Genomic DNA, 19,558 nt, shown 5'->3' on the forward strand with positions numbered 1-19,558 from the left:
AAATGGGAAAGGGAAAGGGGAAATGGGAAAGAGAAAGGGAAATGGGAAAGGGAAATGGGAAAGGAAAAGGGGAAATGGGAAAGAGAAAGGGAAAGGGGAATGGGAAAGGGAAAGGGAAATGGGGAAGGGAAATGGGAAAGGGAAAGGGAAATGGGAAAGGGAAATGGGAAAGGGAAAGGGAAATGGGGAAGCTAGTGAGATCTGCGCCCCCAGTTCTGAGGCTGGGTGCTGTGCTGGTGCCTTTGGTGCAGCAAAGCGCCCCACAGGAGTCCCAGCCCAGCAGCAGTGTCTCTCCTGGGGACTGAAGGTGTCTCAGACGTGGGCAAATCCACACCCAGCACCTGGCTCCCTTTGGAGATGGGGAGTCTGGGCAGTATCAGCAATGAGGAGAGGTGGGGAAGGCTTTGAGATGGTCAAAGAATCTGAATTTGCTGTGGAGTACAGCTGCTTGTTGTAGGAAGCCTAGTAATGTCTTACTGCAGGGATTGGGGTAAAGAGCACATAAACAAACCTGTACATTTTAAACATCTCTTGCTTGCAGAGTCTGATGCAATTTCCTTTTTCTGGTAAGTCAGTCTAATTTAATCATCTTGCAATCTTGATTTAACCCTCAAAGTTTGTTTGCTATTGCCAAGGCATCCTGTCACCCAATCTCTTACTCTGACCAGGTCCAAAGTCCATCTTGTCCCGTATCCCAACAGGGCAGTGGTGCCCAGCCCAGCACATCCTTCCCAAACCCCTCCAGGTGCAGCCCCAGAGGTGCCACTGCCCATGAGAAGCCCCAGGAAGGTTTGCTCAGAGACACCTCCAAAACAGACCCTGGAATTCCATAGCCGTGGATCCAAGTCCCAAATTTAGGCTGTGCAGCACCAAACCACCGAGCTGAGCCCAGCTGAGGGAAGAACAAGAACCCAGAAATGTCAGTGCTGCTCCAGGACTCGGAGCCTTCCTTCTTCCCCAAAGTCTTTCCACATCCATCCAGCTGCTTCCATACCTTCCTGCCCCTCCCAGAAAAAATCAGAGATCTTGGAACGCAGCTTTAGCAACCAGCTCAGTTTCTCTAACAGATTAATAATAATAATAATAATAATAATAATAATAATAATAATAATAATAATAATAATAATAATAATAAACCAGAGTGGAGCATTTTCCAGAATATTCTCGTTTCAAGCCAAGTCTCTGTTCTCACAGTCTGACAGATATTCCCTTTTCCTTGCTCCAAGCCCTATCACAAAGGATCATCTCCCTGCTCTTTCACCCTACAAACAAATAGTTTTCTTAATTTGTGCCTGCAATTGTCTCCTCATTATTCTCTTAGCAGATGATTCTGTGCAGCTCCTGGGAAGTTCCCAGGCACAAATTTCTGTCTATTCTCCCCTGAGAACGGGTGCTTGGATGTTGTCCTGGCTGTCTGAGCTGGGGGAAGAGCTCCTTTCATCAATGAAAGGCCCATTCAGCCTGGACCGAGCCCAGGAGAGCCTTCCCAGCTCCAGAATATTTTAATTGGTTCCATTTCAAACACTGGGCTGCACAGCTCTTGAAAGGGTCCTAATTCTTATTAATTTTCCTGATAGCAGACGTGGCCTCCTTTTGATGTGCAAATTTGAAACTATTTTTCCACACACAAATTCCCCCCCCCCCCGCTCCTGCCGTGCGTAGATTGGGATCTGTGGGAAATGAATCCAGAGCAGCTCCGGGGGAGGGATGGGGAGAGATGGGAGGGATGGGGAGGGATGGAGAGGGATGGGAGGGATGGGGAGGGATGGGGAGGGATGGGAGGGATGGGAGAGATGGGGAGGGATGGGAGGGATGGGAGAGATGGGAGGGGTGGGGAGGGATGGAGAGGGATGGGCCCAGGGATGTGTCAGGAGGAGGAGAAAGCAGAATCATGGAATGGTTTAGGTGGGAAGGGATCTTAAAGTTCACCCCTTTCCCACCCCGTGCCATGGGCAGGGACACCTTCCACTGTCCCAGGTTGCTCCAAGCCCTGTCCAGCCTGGCCTTGGGCACTGCCAGGGATCCAGGGGCAGCCACAGCTGCTCTGGGAAGCAATTTCTGGGACCAAGGTTGCAGGAGTGGTTTCCTGGTGAGGTCCCCTCTCCTCCTGTCCCACCAAAGCCCTGCCTGCCCCTCACCTCCCCAGTCCTGTGTGAGTGCAAAGACCCTGGAAGAGCCCAAGGCCAGGCTGGACACTGGGGCTTGGAGCAGCCTGGGACAGTGGAAGGTGTCCCTGCCATGGCAGGGGTGGGATGAGAGGGGCTTTAATGTCCCTTCCAGCCCAAACCACTCTGCAATTCTGTGATTTCATGATCTCCCACTTTTCAGCAATTTATTTCTATTTATGGGCTGAGGGCACTCGTCTGCTGCCAGCAATACAGGAAAATAGCTGTAACATTTTCTGTGCAAGGCCACCACTATTTTTCCCCTGTCCCTTTTCCCATCCTTTTCCTCTCATTGCTGATCACCACCTGCACCTGCATTTTTAGGGACCAGCTCTGCTCAACGTTTGGGTTTCAGCACCCTCAGATCCTTCCCAGGATTCTCTCCAGAGGAAACAGCCCCCCCTTCCCAAGGATCAACTTCATCCCCTAAAAATGGCAAAGGCCTTGCCTGCATTCACCAGTATTGAAATCAGTGCTCACCAGGGCCCCTTTTGTCACATAATTCTAATTTCTGTAAAACCTCCCTGTCCCTGAGCAGCAGTTTGTGTCACCTGCCAAATCCTGGGGATGATTTAAGGCACACCTGGCTCAGGATTGTTCTGGAGGATTTTGGCTTTCCCAGCAGCCTCCCAGGAACTTGTGGCAACTTGGCACAACTTGATGACCTTTGGGAGATATTCCTGATCCAGGGAGGGGACTCAGAGACACCCAAGGGCTGTAGATCAAATCAAGCAGAAAAGAGAGAGAGGCTCAGTTTGGGAAAGGTTTTCCCAGCCTCACGATGGAAATTGTTCCTGTCCCTTCTGCCCAGTGAGAGTGAGGGACCCAAAAATGGGAGAGAAGCCACCCCCAGTGCGACTGCCAGGAATATTTTGTAGGAATGCCACTGGAAATCTGTCCTGTACAGCCAGGTGATAAATGGAGAGTGAGGCAATGCAGCCAGTGTGGAGAATCCAAGCCTGACCATCATATGGAATTTATGCAAAAATAAAGGAGGGGATAACAAATGGGATAGGGAAAGAATTAATTTTTTGGTTCAGGAATTTTGCTTCAGAACAAAGCACAGATGCCCAGCCTGTGTCCAAACAAAATTTACTGCATATCCCTCTGGAACCAGCCTCCTTCAGGGTGGGCTCTGTGGGATTTGGGTGGGAAGGAAGGAAGGAGACCCTGCAATCCCAGGCAGCTGAGGGTGCTTCCCAAGCATTTTTCCCACACCAGGATCCTTTGTTTGCACTTTGGCATCTCCCAGCTCCCACTGGGATTGCAGCAGGGGCTGGACTGCAGGAACAGTTCCACAGTGGGTGTTCTCACCCCAAAGTCATGGGCTCCCCTCAAGCAAAGCCCCACTGCCCTCCCAGGGGTGGAGAAACAGCACGGTGGAGTGCAAAACTTGGCTCAGGGGGGAAACACAGCTGGGGGGGTTCCATGGGAAAAGATTGATCCATTCAAATATAAAAGATAAGAAATCTCTAACTCCAAGCCCATGACTTTGTTGAGGACAGTGGGAAGAAAGGAATCTGCAATTAATGAACATTTTAAACTTTCATGCGTCTTAACTGAAGGGAGAAGGTTGAAAAATTTACCAGGAAGATCCTGTTCCCAAATTTGTTTGGGTATTGGCATAGAATATGCATTAAAGGTTTATTTTAACTCAATGCTCCTGAAGGATAACCAGCACATCCAGGGCCTGTCTCCATCAGCCCATCCCCAGTGTGACCCCTCAGGGCTGGGGCTGCTCAGGAACACCTGGCACAGGTAACCAAAGGCTTGGGTGGCTCCAGGGACCTCTGGCACAGCCAGGTCCTCCTGGAAACCACTGGGAAAGTGTTCCAGAGGGGTTTCCGAAGGATAAATGTGTGACTTTCCACAAAAACATTGTCTGAGGGTTGTAAGTGCTTATTGATGGTTTTAAGAAGGGCCACAAACATCAAACCTCATCACCTGGAAAAACAATTCCCACCTCTCTGGTGCTCTCATCACCCATGGTCCATGTCTGAGAGCATGGTGACAGTGACAGGACAGCTAAAGCTGGGAGGAGCTGGCCTCAAACAATCCCCTGTGTGTAGCAGGAACTTTGGAGCTGTGGAACCCTGAGGGAATGGGCACCAGGCTCAAGGGCCACCTTCCCTCCCTTGGCTTCTCCTTCACCACGACCCAGAGAAGCAACCCAAAGCTCTGGTTAAATCTGTTTAATTCCACCCATTCCTGATGTGGGGCTGGCCAGTTCCAGAGGGAGCTGATTGCCAGGGAGCACTGAGCCCTCACCCTGGAGCTTCAGCCCAGCTGCAGTTACTGAGGCAGCCACAACACCTAAAACTTGCACCAGCCTTGTCCTGAGGCCACATGCGAGCCCAAATGAACCTTTACAAGACAAATCTGCTGGCACAGGAGCAGGGGAGAGAGGGTGGGAAAGAAAAATGAGGCTATTGCTGGAGCCAGGTCACGTTAGAAGAGTTTTACAAAGCCAGCCATGGAGTATGGGGGGGGGGGGTTCCAATTTTTTGTCTGGATATTTGCTTGCAGAAACTGCCAGGTCACCCTGCGCCAGCAGCCAGGGCTGTGCTGGGGCAGCAGGAGCTTTCTGAGGACAAGAGGGACAATTCTGCAAGCACAGCCACGCAAATGCCATCAGTGTTTGGTGAGTTTGTTCTCTTTTGCAGCCCCTTCGTTCCCATGATTCTCACTGGAATTGAATCACTCTGGGATCCCTGGATCCTCCAGCAGTGGGAGACAGCCAAGAGCACTTCAGGCTCTGGAGCAGGGACATCCCTGGAACCCAGAGCTGCTGTGGCTGCCCCTGGATCCCTGGAATGTCCCAGGCCAGGCTGGACAGGGCTGGGAGCAGCCTGGGATGGTGGCACTGGAAGGGTTTTAAGATCCCTTCCAACCCAAACCACTCCAAAATTCTGTGGTTCCTGTTCTGGGCTGGGATGGGGAAGGGGACACCCACTCTGTTTTCCATGGACATGTGGGTTTGGGAATAAAAAAACTCAGCCACAAAATTAATTTCCTCAACATGGGGGAGGAAGAGACTCCTGCAGGCTCTTGGCACCTGCTGGGGATTGTCCCTGAGGAAAATCAGGATTCATTTAGGGGAGAAAACAATGAGTGAAAACAAACAGCCTGGGCTTAGATTGCACTTGAAAGTGATCCTGGCAGGATGAAGGGATTGCTGCTCCTGGCTGGGACCAGCGGGGTGGCACAACTCACATGGCTCCCCCCATCCCAGCAGCTTTAGCCAGGATATTTTGGGAAAACAGATGCAGATTCCTGCTCTTAAATCTTTCAGGCTTATCAAAGAGTTTGTTGCTTTTTTTTTTTCCTTCTTCTTTTTCCCATTTTCAGCCCTGTGGATTCTTAACCACAGAGATCTTCTTATGTCTAATAAACTCAAAAATGCTTCTCTTTCCAGCTTTGCTGCTAAAGCCAGGATGATTATAAAGCTAAATCCTGGGCATATGGCGTGGGTGCTGCTCCTGGAAACTTCTCCTGGGTCTGGCACTGAAGGGGGAATTAACCCTTGGCAGGAAAACAAGGAAAACAAACAGGGAAAACAGGGCTGTCCCCCCCAGCTCCCTGTGCCAGGGAGGGAGAAACAGCTGCCCACAAGGTCACAGAGTGGTGGTGGGACACCCTCAGGACTGGTGGCATTCCTCCTGCAGGAAGGAATTGCCTCTGGAAGCAGATCCCCAGCACTGGAGGGACGGAGGCAGGGAAAGGTTTAGGTCACCTGAGCACCTGGATCATTCCCAAATTCTGGCCCTGCCTTGCTGAAAGCTGCTGCCTCCCAAAGCCATGCCAGTGAGGGATGATCCAGCTGGGATTCCATAAACCTGGGAAGAGAGGATGGAGCAGGGAGAAGCAGGATCTTGCAGGGAAGCCCAGAGGTGGCCAGGGCACAGCTGCCATCCCAGTGAACACCCAGTCAGTGCCAGGGCTCATCCCAGGGCACTGGGGAGAGGCTCCTTATGGAGGCCACCTCCTAAAACCAGACCCCAGAACCACAGATGGGGCAGAGCAGCAGGAAAACCTCAGCTCCTGGTGATGCCTCAGGTTTGGCTTTTCTGTTTTTCACATTCTGTGCTGCTTTAGTGTGTGGGTCTGGGTTGCACATTATGGGATGGTGAGCTCTGTGCCCAGAGCAGGGAGAGAAAACAATTCCTGCTCCAGCTGGGCACCAAGGACAAATGATCCCAATCTCAGCCCAGGAGCACAAACCCCGTGGGCTGGAGAGAGAAAAACAAGCAGGGTGGGACTGCCTGGGCTAAAGCTGGGCTGGGACAATGAACTGCAAGGTGGGAATGGAGCAGAGCTGATCCCAGGAAGAGACCCCGTGGCCATTTTGGGGCCGTTTTGGGTCATCTTGGGTGCAGCCCTGGCTGGGCTCTGGTGCTGCCCAAGGTGGGTCCATGGAGGCCTTTAATAAATCCCTGCTTTATTCTTTAGCTCTGTCCAGCCTCTGTTCCTGGTCAGCCTTCCCAAGGCATCACTGGCTCCAGCAAAGTGGCAGCCAGGGCTGGAATTCAGTGGCACCACAGGCAGAGCCACCTCACCTGCAGGAGTCAGAAAGAGCTGCAGACCAGGAGGAGTTCACCACACAAAGGGCCCAGCCAGGCTCAGGTCTGGCTCCTGGAGAATCCTCCCACAAGGTGGGACAAGAGCCCAGGGTGTAAATCCAGGGCATCTCCCTGCCAGGGCACTGCCAGCCTTGGCAGGGCAGGGAACCCCCTCAGAGCATCCTCCACAGCTGAGCCTCACAGGGCAGGTACAGATGTTCCTGAGATCTTCCTGGCCGTGCTTTGTGGGTTTGTGTTTGAGTACAATTTTTTTGCCATATTATTTCCAAGCTTTGAACTTCTCAAAGTGATCATTTTCTCCAAAAATGGGCAAATTCCATATGTTTTGTCACCATCTCTCCCCCATCCGTTGGAATTAAGCTTCCAGGACGAGGATTTACATTGCTAAAAAGAGAAGGGGCTCTACAGACCCTTCAATAACACTGGAAGTGTCTCCCTAATTTAACTTGTAAAATGATGCTGGTCCCTAACGTGTCCTCTGGTGGCCCTGTGCCCTGCAGAGGGACAGCTCCAGCCCTGGGGTGGCAGCAGGAGCAGGGCAGTGCCCGTCCCCTGAGCTGGCACTGCTGGGGCACCTCCAGTGCTGGGGCAGCTCTGGGACCCTCCTGCCAGGAGAGACCTGGAGGGGCTGGAGCGTGTCCAGGGCAGGGAACGGAGCTGGGAAGGGGCTGGAGCCCCAGGAGGGGCTGAGGGAGCTGGGAAGGGGCTCAGCCTGGAGCAAAGGAGGCTCAGGGGGGACCTTGTGGCTCTGCACAGCTCCTGCCAGGAGGGGACAGCCGGGGGGGGTCGGGCTGTGCTCTCAGGGAACAGGGACAGGAGGAGAGGGAACGGCCTCAGGCTGGGCCAGGGCAGGCTCAGGGTGGATTTTGGGATAATTTCTTCATGGAAAGAGCTGTCCAGCCCTGGACCAGCTGCCCCAGGCAGTGGGGGAGTGCCCATCCCTGGAGGGAGTTGACAGCCATGTGGATGTGGCACTTGGGGACAGGGGACAGTGGGGAACATCGTGGTGCTGGCGTGCCTAATCCAGTGGTGGTTGGATTGATGATCTCAGAGGGCTTTTCCCCAGCCAGCTCTGTGATTCCATGAGGAGCAGCCCTGCCTTCACTGCCCTGGTGGGTGAGGGACCTTCAGCCCTGGTGCAGGGCAGCCCCGTGAGGAGCTCAGCGAGAGCTCCAAGAGGAGTTTTCCATCATTCCATGGCTCCCACACTGGACTTTGCCCAAGGGAAAGGCCCAGGGGAGCCAGGACAGCTCTCACTGGCCACAGACAGAGGAGTTTCCTCTGTGTGTCCCCACAAAACTCCAACCCTGAGTGGGTGGACGAGCCTGGACACGAAGTGCTGCAGGTGTGCCGTGGTCCAACCTCAGCCCCTCCTTGTGGGACACCTGGTGAGGAGCAAGGACAAGAACCAAGGGCAGCCCTGGGCAGTTCAGAGCCATCCTGAGCTGGAGCTGCAGGGAGAACAGCCCAGCCCAAAGTCAGCTCCCAGGCTCTGCCTGCTGCAGTCACGCCCAGGGGATGGCTGAGTGCACAGGTTCAAAGATGAATTTCTGATCACATCTCAGAAAAGGCTCCGTGTGGTCAGCTACAGGGGCTCCCTGTCAGCATTTCCCTCGTGCCCCCATAAATCAAACCCTCCTGCAGGCAGCTCAGAGCCACAGGGCTTCCTTTGGGAGCACCCTTGACTTTGGAAAGCAGGAGGCTGCATCCGTAGGAAAAACAATTTCAAGAACTGCAAGCCCTGGATTCTGTCCCTTTGGGATCCTTTGGGTCTCTGCTCCCCACGTGGATTTTGTGCCTACCAACAATTTATCTCCTACAGGAGTGCTTTCAACAGCAGCCACCTCCTGTTCCATGAGCTTCTTGAAATATTCCTGCATGATGGACAAGGAGTTGGGCCATGAATGGTCTGGAGGGTCCCCTCCCTTCCTGAGGGATCCCCTGAGGGGTGGCACAGAGGGGTCAGCAGTGCTGGTCCTGGGGGAACGAGGTTATTGGGATATTGGCCAGGGGCCTTCCCTTGCTGTCTCTGTGCTGGAATATCTCAAAAGCAAGGAGCCCTGGAGAGCTGCTCTCCTCTCACAGGAATTGCTGAGACATTTGAAAATCAATTCTCTGGCTCTGGGAGGAGCTTTCAGTGAGACATTTCACAGGTCACTTGGCAAGGAAACCTCCACTGCAAAGGTTCCAAAGGAGCCATTACCAGCTCAATAGGGGGAAAAAACCACCTTGAGGGTGGAAAGAGAGGTTGTATCCCCTCTGTAAAGGGTGCCAGCTCAGCCCAAACAGCCCAGATACCCTTCTTATCTCTTGCAGTACCAGAGCTTTGGCCCTGACTGCATCTCCTTGCTCCTCCTCAGAGCCAAGTGCCCGGCACAAATCTCCTCCAGCCTCTGTCAGGGACCATTTTCTGCAGCAAATGACACTGGAATGTTACAAAGAGGCTGTGGAAGCCCATCGGGCACCAAATAATGCAGCAGCTGAGTGTCCCCTGAGCGGTGACCTGAGCCAGAACACAGCTCATGGGCATCACCCTGCTCTTGTGGCCGGGAGGGGATTTAGGGCTTCACATCCTGATTTAAAAAGTGCCAAAATTAATAATGGAATGGATGCCTTTCCCAGGCAGGGAGCAGAGCAAGCCGGTGGGCAAGGCTGCAGATTGGTTTGGGAAGAGAAACGGGAGCCCAAGAGCTGGAAAATGATGAGGGAAGGAAGGATGAGGGAAACAGAGCTGTGGGCAGGGAGAGGAGCCCTGGGAATCACAGGAGGCAGGCACGGAGCAGAGCCCAGAGCTCCCGGGGCTGGAGGGGAGCCTTTGTCAGGGAGCAGCTCCAGAGTCAAATCATCCAGCAGGAATGGCAGCACAGCCTGTGGTGGCTCCTGGAACAGCCTGGAGGGAATGGTGGTGATCCGTGGGAAGTGATCTCATCCGTGGGAAATTATCTGATCCATGGGAAGTGATCTGATCCATGGGAAATTATCTGATCCATGGGAAATTATCTGATCCATGGGAAATTATCTGATCCATAGGAAATCATCTCATTCATGGGAGTGACCTGATCCGTGGGAGTGATCTGATCCATGGGAGTGCTCTGATCCATGGGAAATTATCTGATCCATGGGAGTGATCTGATCCATGGGAAATCATCTGATCCGTGGGAGTGATCTGATCCATAGGAGTGATCTGATCCATGGGAAATCATCTGATCCATAGGAGTGATCTGATCCATGGAGAATGATCTGATCCATGGGAAGTGATCTGACCCATGGGAAGTGATCTGACCCATGGGAGTGATCTGATCCATGGGAAATCATCTGATCCATGGGAGTGATCTGACCCATGGGAGTGATCTGATCCATGGGAAATCATCTGATCCATGGGAAGTGATCTGACCCATGGGAGTGATCTGATCCATGGGAAATCCTCTGATCCATGGGAGTGATCTGATCCATGGAAAATGATCTGATCCATGGGAAATCCTCTGATCCATGGGAGTGATCTGATCCATGGGAAATCATCTGATCCGTGGGAGTGATCTGATCCATGGGAATGATCTGATCCATAGGAGTGATCTGATCCATGGAAAATGATCTGATCCATGGGAGTGCTCTGATCCATGGAATGCACTTCCAGTGCCAGGTAAATCTTGGCTGGGCCGTGTCCTTGGCCTCTGGTGCTGTTGCCACCTCCTCACCTCAGACACGTGGACTGAGGTGGTTTTTAGGATCCCTTCTATCCCTTTCCATGATACAGCAGAGCCAGGAAAACAGGAGCACAAGGAGGTGGTCAAAGGTCTGGAATGGTGAGGGAAACTGGAGGATGAGATTCTCCAGCAGAGAAAAGGGATTTGCTCCAACGAAGCTATGGGAGAAGTCAACGAAGCCGTGAGAGGACATCAAGGACTGAGCTTTTGGTTCTCTTCCTGAAGAAGGAAGAGGGGAAACAAGCAGGAATCAAGGTCAAAACAAACAAAAGCCCTCTTTTCTTATGCAGTAGGAATTGGATTTGCTGAGGAAAACTGCAAGCGCTGAAATCCTGCATGGGCCCATGGGAAAAGTGGGAGAGGGTTTGGGGAAAGCTGCTCCAAGGGCTGCTGGACACCTCATCAGGCTCTGTCCAGGAATCTGCTGCTGGAGCAGGAACTCCCCAAAGCCTTGGAGATGATCTGAGAGGATAAGAGAAGGTTCTCACGGACAAATGGCTAATATGGCTTAAAAATGGCTAAAAAGTCTTTTTAAAAGTCTAAAAACTCTTTAAAAATGTCCAAAACAGCAGGAAGCACAGGACAGGAATAAGCTCCTGGTTCCTGGAGTGGAAGGAGGTGGATTGTGGAGGGATCTCTGCTGAGGGCAGGACACTGCTCCATGGTCTGTGAAGGAAAGGATGGAACCATGACCAGATTTGCAGGGCTGAGTTACTGCAGGTGGAAAAGGCAGGGGCTGCCTGCAGAGAATTCCAGGAGGAGCTCGCTCGTAATGGTGAGTGAGAGGGTGACAGACCAGCAGCTGGAATTCAGTGGGGACAAATGGAAATGGATGCACACAGGGAAAACAAACCCTGGCTCCAAATGGACCATAATGGGCTCTGAAAAATCTGCACTCAGGCAGGAGGGCTGGAGTGATGAGGGACATTTCTGAGGAAATGTCAGCACAGCTCTTTGCAGGGTCAGAAAAATTGGAAACTTGAGTGGTGGGGACAGGCAGGGAATGAAAAGGAACTGTCCTGGTGAAACACAGAGGTTCAGCTGCAAGGAGGAAATTGGGATCCTTCCCTGCCCTCATCCCATCTTCAGAGGCACAGGGCAGAGGATTTACTGAGAGGAGCAATAAAGAAGGAAAACCAGACATTGCTGGGTGCAGAGCTGTTAAAGAGAGGCCAAAGGGAATCCCCAAGGCACAGGCAGCTGGAGCCAAGGATAACCATCCCTGCAGGCTGGTGCTGCTCTCCAAGGCTTCCCTGAGCACTGCCCACTGTGGTTATTGCTGCTCCAGGGAATGAGAGCCAGGGCAGGAATGTTTGGGATGATCCAGGAGCCAGAGGAGTGCAGAGATCATGGAAGAACCAGCACATGGAGCCAGGTCCTGGAGCTCTCATTCTGGACTTGGCCCTGTGCAGCCCCATTTCCCTTGTGTCTCCTGTCCAGCCGTGGGACAGTCGGGCTCTGCTCTCACCTTTGCTCCGCTGTGGGCTCAGTCTGGAGCTCAGACTTTCAAACATGATGGAAATCAAGTCTTGTGGAGCTCACCCTGTGGGGTGAACTCTTTCTCCTCTCCTCTGCTTCCCATCTTTATCCTGGTCACCTCTGGCAGAACTTTCCTTCTCATTTCACAGGGATTTTGGGATTCTCCAGGATTTCACAGAACCGTGGAATGGTCTGGGTGGGAAGGGACCCTAAAACCCATCCAGTGCCACCCCTGCCATGGCAGGGACACCTCCCACTGTCCCAGGCTGCTCCCAGCCCCAGTGTCCAACCTGGCCTTGGGCACTGCCAGGGATCCAGGGGCAGCCACAGCTGCTCTGGGCACCCTGTGCCAGGGCCTCAGACCCTCACAGAGAGGAATTTATTCCCAATATTCACTCTAAACCTTCCTTCCTTCACCTTAAACCCATCCCCTTGTCCTGGGCACTCCATGCCCCTGTGTCTTTGAAGTTATGACAGGTGCTTTGGTTAGAGAACTTGGTAAAAATCTTTAGGAAAGTCAAGTAGATTCCTGCCCACTGGATCTCTGGGCTACCTGATCTCCTCCCTTGCTGCCTCCCTCGGAAACTCCCGGGCAAAAGCCTGGCTGAATTTCCCAGGAGCTGCTCTCCCATGCCCCCAGTTCCCCCCCTTAGTGCAGTTCCACCTCATTTGCACATCACTTTTAATAATCTGCTGTTCCTGGAGCTGCTCAGGAGCATTTTTTCCAATCAGGGTCTCGCTGCTTCCTTTCCCTCTGAAGGTGAGGAATTGTGGAGTGGGAGCTCTCAGAGCAAATGCTGTGAGTGGCTCAGCTCTTTCACCCTTGGATTCCTCTGGAGCTCTGCAGTGAGCACCACCAGGGTGTTACCATTTATTGTCTCGGGCTGTTTTAGAACTTCACCCACCCAGACATCCTTGGAGCCACATTCCCTGGCCCCCATCAAGGTTTCTACACTGAGGATTCCTGGAAACTCCCTTTTCCTGGAAAACTGCAGTTGGTTCTCTGCTGCAGTCTGACCCTCTTCATTGTGCCCTTGGGATTATTCCAGCTTCCTGCTCAGGAGTGTTTGGGACAGAAAATTCCCCTGGAAGGCAATGCCTGAGCTTCCAGTGGGCACTGGAGGGATGCAGAGTTCTATGGATGGTGTGAGAGATGATCCTCATGGAGGATCCAGGACTTGAAATCCTGTTGATCCATCCAGTCCTCCTTCCTCTGCTGCCTCCTTTTCCCTAGGATAACCACCAGGATAACCCAGATCCTGCAGGAGCAGCAGCCAAGTCTTCATGCAGAAGCAATTTTTACATGGGAGAGAGTGATAGAGCAAGTTTTAAACTAAAAGGGGAGAGATTTGGATGGGAGATTGGGAATTAGGAATTGTTCCCTGGCAGGGTGGGCAGCCCTGGCACAGGGTGCCCAGAGCAGCTGGGGCTGCCCCTGGATCCCTGGCAGTGCCCAAGGCCAGGCTGGACACTGGGGCTGGGAGCAGCCTGGGACAGTGGGAGGTGTCCCTGCCATGGCAGGGGTGGCACTGGATGGGTTTTAGGGTCCCTTCCCACCCAGACCATTCCATGTTTCCATGATTCCATGTGCTGCTCACCAGGCAAGGCAGGAGGCAGCAGTGGCCAAATGACCCCTGGCCTTGGCCACTTCCAGGGATTGAGGGGCAGGCCCAGCTTCAGCTTCCCCTACCCCCCCTTGCTCTCCCCCAGGCAGATCCATATTCTCCTCCATCCTCTTCTCCTCCTTCAAGAGCCTCAGTTGTGCTCCCAAAATCTCCCTGCCCCTGTCCCAGGCTCCCATTTCCCCCCAGCCCCTCCCAGCTCGGAGCTGCTGCCTGTCTCCCACAGCTGGAATTCAATTCCAGCCTCGTTGAGCATTTCACAGAGGCTTTGGTCGTTTGGTGGAATTTGTATCCAGCAGAAATTGGATTTGTTGTGCCGCTGGAAGCACTTCCTTACCTGGGAGAGGGAGCTGTGCCAGCATTAACATTCCTGTCACTGTGTCACCTCCCTGAAGGTGCCACTGCTCCTCTGGTGCCTCCCTCCCCGTGCTCTGGAGGTCAGAGCAGCCCCAGGCTCCGTGTGAGCCACCCCTGAGTGCCAGTGAGGATCAGGATTCATTCCTGCACTGCTTCACACTTTCCCAGCCCTATTTTCCTATTTTTCCAGGTGCACAGGAGCCCTGTGCCTCTGGGAGAGGAAACACCTCAGGGAAGCACCTGCCATGTGTTGTAGGAACGGGGATCATGGAGGCTGGGCTACAATTCCCTCCTGCTGCTTTGACTCCAAGCAGGATTGAGCTGGGTTAAAGCAGCCTCTGTCCAGCAGGAGTGGCCCACGAGGTGCCAGCAAGGATGAACACGAAGGACAGGAGTGTGTCCTGCTCTGAAACTCCCAGTGAGGCTGGGCATGGAAATCTCCTGGTTTATGGAGGGGATTTTTACTCACGTTGCCTTTGGCTGTGTGGGGAAGATCCATGTGGAGTTCCCCTGGGATGGAGGATGTGCTCTGGGGTAGATCTGCTCTGCTCAAACCCACCTGAGAGCAGGGCCAAGCTCCTCTGTTGGAAGTGGTGGATGGGAAGAGACCTGGAAACATGGAAACACCAGGGAAAGGGGAAAATTGTTCTTTATCCCTCCTTGGGGGTCACAGATGTCCCATGCTGGGCCCAGGCTCCCCAGGGAATGGGCACGGCCCCGAGGCTGCCAGAGCTCCAGGAGCCTTTGGCCAGCACTGCCAAGGATGCCCAGGTGGGGTTGGTGGGGGTCTGGGCAGGACCAGGAGCTGGATGATCCCTAGGGGTCCTTCCCAACTCGGGATATTCCATGATTCTGTGACAAGCCCAGGCCCAGGCTTTGGCTTTAGGGTGTTTCACCAAGGTGTGGATCTCAGACATGGGATCTGGGAAGGATCCCATGGATCCGAGCCCCGGCAGGATCCCGTGGATCCGAGCCCCGGCAGGATCCCATGGATCTGAGCCCCGGCAGGATCCCATGGATCGATCCCGGCAGGATCCCTGGTCCGAGCCCGGCAGGATCCCGTGGATCCGAGCCCCGGCAGGATCCCGTGGATCCGAGCCCGGCAGGATCCCGTGGTCGAGCCGGCAGGATCCCGGGATCAGCCCCGGCAGGATCCCGTGGATCTGAGCCCCGGCAGGATCCCGTGGATCCGAACCCTGGCAGATCCCGTGGATCTGAGCCCCGGCAGGATCCCGTGGATCTGAGCCCCGGCAGGATCCCGTGGATCCGAGCCCCGGCAGGATCCCGTGGATCCGAGCCCCGGCAGGATCCCGTGGATCTGAGGCCCGGCAGGATCCCGTGGATCTGAGCCCCGGCAGGATCCCGTGGATCCGAGCCCCGGCAGGATCCCGTGGATCCGAGCCCCGGCAGGATCCCTTCCTCCAGCCCGTGCTCCTGCAGAGCTCCCCCGGCTCAGGCTGCCAGAATCCCTAATGCAGCGTTTGGGAGCAGCGGCTTTCCCGAGGAAAGGCAGGCTGGCACCTCTGGGATGTGCTCCAGCCAGGAACTCTCATCAGACCCAGCTGTGCCCGCCCAAAGCCACCCCGCGGCATCCAGCGGTGTCTCTGTGCCCGCGCATCTGGATCCCGCCGCTCGGGGAGGAGGACAGCCCTGGTTTCCAGGGAAGCGGGAGCCTCTGGGGTTTATCCCAGCGCAGATTCCCGAGCGTTGTGCGGAGCGCAGTTGCCATCTAGTGGGACAGAGCATCCCCGCAGAGCCCTCCCTGCTCCGCAGCGGGAATTCCCCCCAAGGAAAAGCTCCCACCGAACCCTCGATTTTAGAGGTGGTAAACTGACTGAAATTTTAGGGTTTGTTTCTTTACACATTCTAAAATTATATTCTATCGTTATATAATCTATATAATGATATATCATTTATATTACGGTATGTTTGTAGTCTATCGTAATATAACTTACATATTAATGACGAAACTTTCATTGTCCTGTTGCATGCATGGGTTTCCTGTGATCCTCCTCAAACCCTTGAGCATAGTTTCTCATGGCTCTTTCTTACAATTAAACAATAATTATATCTCATTACTAAGCAATCATCACATCTAACAATCATATTATTTATCACCTACTGCTTACACAGGTGCAGGTTCACAGGATCCAGCAAACACAGGGCCTGACATTTCCTAGGGCCCACCTTTAACATTTCCCAGGGCCCACCTTTAACATTTCCCAGGCCCTACTAAGCCTAAGAGTTTCTTTCTAACTCCCCAAATTTTCTGTGATTTTTAAATCTTTTACTGTCAGAGAGATTCAATGCCCAGCTTTAACCCCGGCCTTGCTTTTAGCCCCAGACTTGCTTTTATCCCCCTGATTTTAGGCAGGATGGATCCTGTGTGTGGCTATGGGAAGGAAAAAGCCACGGGATGCTGTTCTGGGAATTTTCTGCCTGTCTGGGGCTTGGTTTGGGCTCCGAGCTGCAGCTGCAGCTCCAGTGCAGCTCTCAGTGACTGCAGAGCTGTTCTGACTCCTTCCCTAATTGCCAGGCTTTCCAGGGTTCCAATTAAAACAGGAGCTCTGCGTGATTCCAGCACCCATTGGATGCAGCTCCTGCAGGGAATTGGATTAAAATAAGAAAAAAATGAAAAAGGTAATAAGCAATTTTTTTTTCCCACAAATGGCAGCTCCTGCAAATCAGCAGCACACAAAGGGTGGTCCCCTGAGCCTTAGGGTGGGACCCCACCCTAAACACCCCAAAATTCCCTCAAACACCCCCAGAGGTGCTCAGGCTGCTATTCCTGATGGGAATCCCACAGCTCTGCCTTCTATGAGCATCCCACATTTTGAAAAGATGTTACAATTCACTGACCTTTGTCCAGCCTGCCCAGGAATTCTCCAGGGTTTCACAGAACCATGGAATGGTTTGGGTGGGAAGCGACCTCAAATCCCACCCAGTCCCACCATGCCAAGGGCAGGGACAGCTTCCAGTTTCATGGAGTGGTTTTAGGTCACCCATGTGAGATTTCACCAGTTTTGAGATTTCCCAGCCAGAGCACCAAAGAGTGGGGTGGGTTCAGTGCTGGCCAGCCCCAGTGTGCTCCCTTCCTGCTGTCAGACAGGGTTAGGAGAAAGGCAAAGCAGGCTCAAAACTTCAAAAGGGAATAAAGAAAATTTTGTCAACAATAGCTAAAAGAAAGAAGTAATAAGAATCAGAACAAAATCTTCAGAACACTTCTCCCCCCACAGCCTTTCCACTGACAATGTAAAGAAACAAAAGCTAAAATTTCCAGTCAGTTCACCACCTCTGGAACAGTTTTTCTTCAGTTCACTGAGGGAGAGAAGTCCCTCTTGTAGATGTTATGGAGACTTCTCCACAAGAGGAAGAACAGTTCTCTCGTGGCTTTCTCTCGAGCAGCAGCTGCCCAGGGAATCTGCAATCCTGGAGTCCCTCCCAGTGCCACAGCTTTTCCCACAGCTGGGTCAATGGGCCATGGCAGCCTTGGGCCACTAATTTAGGGATGAGATGCTAAAAGGCAAAGGTTCTCATTATCTGTTTCTAAAATCATCTTCATCCCTGGGGGCACAGGGTTCTCATCACTCTTCTCTCTCTCTGTCAGACTTCTCATGGGATCACAGCTACTCCAACATCTGCTTGCTCTAGCACGGAGGTTTGCTCATATCTACAGTCTGAACACTTCATCTCCCCATACTTCCATGTGTTATAGGGAAGAAGAATCCTTTCTCCATTTCTTACAAGAGGACTTCAGCCCCAAAATCAAGACCTCTCCTCATCCCTCCCGTCTGGGACTTCTCCCTCACTGACCTCCATGTCCTCACGCTGCTCCTCTCCTTGCTGGCACGCTGTTCCTTCCTCTCACTCCAGGGAGGATGGGAGCACAGGGAGTGCCCGTTAAATGCCAGGTGTGAGGCCCTCCTTGGGAAGGGAAGGGCACCAGGATCTCCCAACTGCTCCATTTGCTGGCTCCCAGCCCCTTCCACTGTCCCAGCCCCTCCCTGCCTGGCCTTTCCATGGCTAATTCCCAGATTTCTCCCAGTGCTGCCCACACCCAGCCGTGTGTTCTGCTTTGGTGGCAACGCTGCTGTAAAAGAGATCTTCCTCTCCAAGTTCCATGAAATTAATTTTTTCTTATTTCCATAGTTTTTCTAATTTATTCCCCCATTTTTTCCCCTCAACTTCTTCAGACTTTCCCCCTTTTTTTCAGTAAAGTGTAGAAAAGCTTTTTTTCACCAGATTTTACCTTTTTTTTTTTGCTTTACTTTTTCCTGGGGGAAAAGTCAAGGGATTTTTCCCCTATTCCTTCCCTCTGGGATTGGGAAGTGGAGTGGTTTCCCTGCTCTGCTGCTCCCTGGCTGTCAAAATCCTTAATCCCAGCAGGGCAGCAAAACTTTCATCTCCTTTCTTACCATTTATCCCCCGACACAATGGTGGCAGATATTGCTTTTTGTTTCTCTTATTTCTTTCCCATCATTTTCCATCTTTTTCCGTGAGATTTCAGTGGTTTCCTTTTGGTTTTATTTCCTTTTTCCATTCAATTTTCCAGCCAGTTTCTCACATCACCCAAGTGGAAAAAGATTTTCTTTGCTCCTGCTTGGGTGGGTGGGTTTGCTTTAGGCTCTTTTCCCTCTTACTCTCTTTCCACAAGGGATGACAGAACATTCCTGAGGGGAAGACCTAAATCCCACCCCATTCCACCCCCTGCCATGGGCAGGGACACCTTCCACCATCCCAGGGTGCTCCAAGCCCTGTCCAGCCTGGCCTTGGGCACTGCCAGGGCTGGGCAGCACTTCCAGGATCAGCCAATGGGGAATTCCCCCCTTTCCCCCCTCATCACCCAATTTTCCCAGGAAAAGTGGGAATTTCTCACCATGGGCACAATTAGCTGGGAGCATCCAGGGAGAATGGGAATGAGAAGAAAACCACAAAAATTGACTGCCAGAGCCGTAAGTGATGACAGGGGTTGTTCAGTGCGAGCACAAAATGCATCTAATAAATTTAATTACACTGAAATTAAGAGAATTAATTGGCCCTGCTTAATGGGCAATGGTGGTCGAGGGCTGAACAGTAATCCCAGCCATTCCATGGAAATGATGGGATTTCAACCAAACCCACCCCTTATGGAGCAGGGCTCCCTGGGGAGGGGCAGCCTGAGGAGTGGAAGGACTGGAATTCTCTAGGCTGGGTGGGAATTTGTGCTGTGGGACCACCAAAATCCCCTTCCAAGCAGAGTTCCCCTCTGGAGTAAAATACTCGTTAGAAAATGTCTTAAAATGGGAATAAAGGCTCTGCTGGAGCAACATCCTGCAGGAATTCCTGGAGTTAGGAAAAGACAGCAAATGCACCATTAGTTCAGCACTGCTGCACCCTCATTACTGTGGGTAATAATTACCCAGGAGAATAAAAAGGTGTTTTCCAGGCTGGTATTGCCTTGGAATGGCAGGAATTAATGAGCAGTTGGTCAAGATCCCTCCCTGTGGCATGGCTGGAGTTCATCATCACCCTCAAGGAATCGAGGTGATGAACCAGGATTGCCCAGGAAAAGTGGGGATTTGGGAGGTTTGTTTTCATTTGGGGCTGATGAGGGCTGCTCCCAGCCCCAGTGTCCAACCTGGCCTTGGGCATGCCAGGGATCCAGGGGCAGC

At 52.7% G+C, this 19,558-nt stretch overlaps 1 long non-coding RNA gene across 1 annotated transcript in view; it reads left to right on the top strand.

Moving 5' to 3' along the window:
- The window catches only part of LOC127060209 (uncharacterized), an 82,569-nt gene extending 69,104 nt beyond the window's left edge, over nucleotides 1-13,465 (top strand). The window contains exon 3 of the long non-coding RNA XR_007778948.1: nucleotides 13,432-13,465. This is a non-coding gene — a long non-coding RNA (uncharacterized LOC127060209). The remainder of the gene's footprint in view (nucleotides 1-13,431) is intronic.
- Nucleotides 13,466-19,558: the final 6,093 nt, after the last annotated feature.

This window comes from Serinus canaria, chromosome 15 (genome assembly GCF_022539315.1).
Source record: "Serinus canaria isolate serCan28SL12 chromosome 15, serCan2020, whole genome shotgun sequence".
NCBI classification, from domain to species: Eukaryota; Metazoa; Chordata; class Aves; order Passeriformes; family Fringillidae; genus Serinus; species Serinus canaria.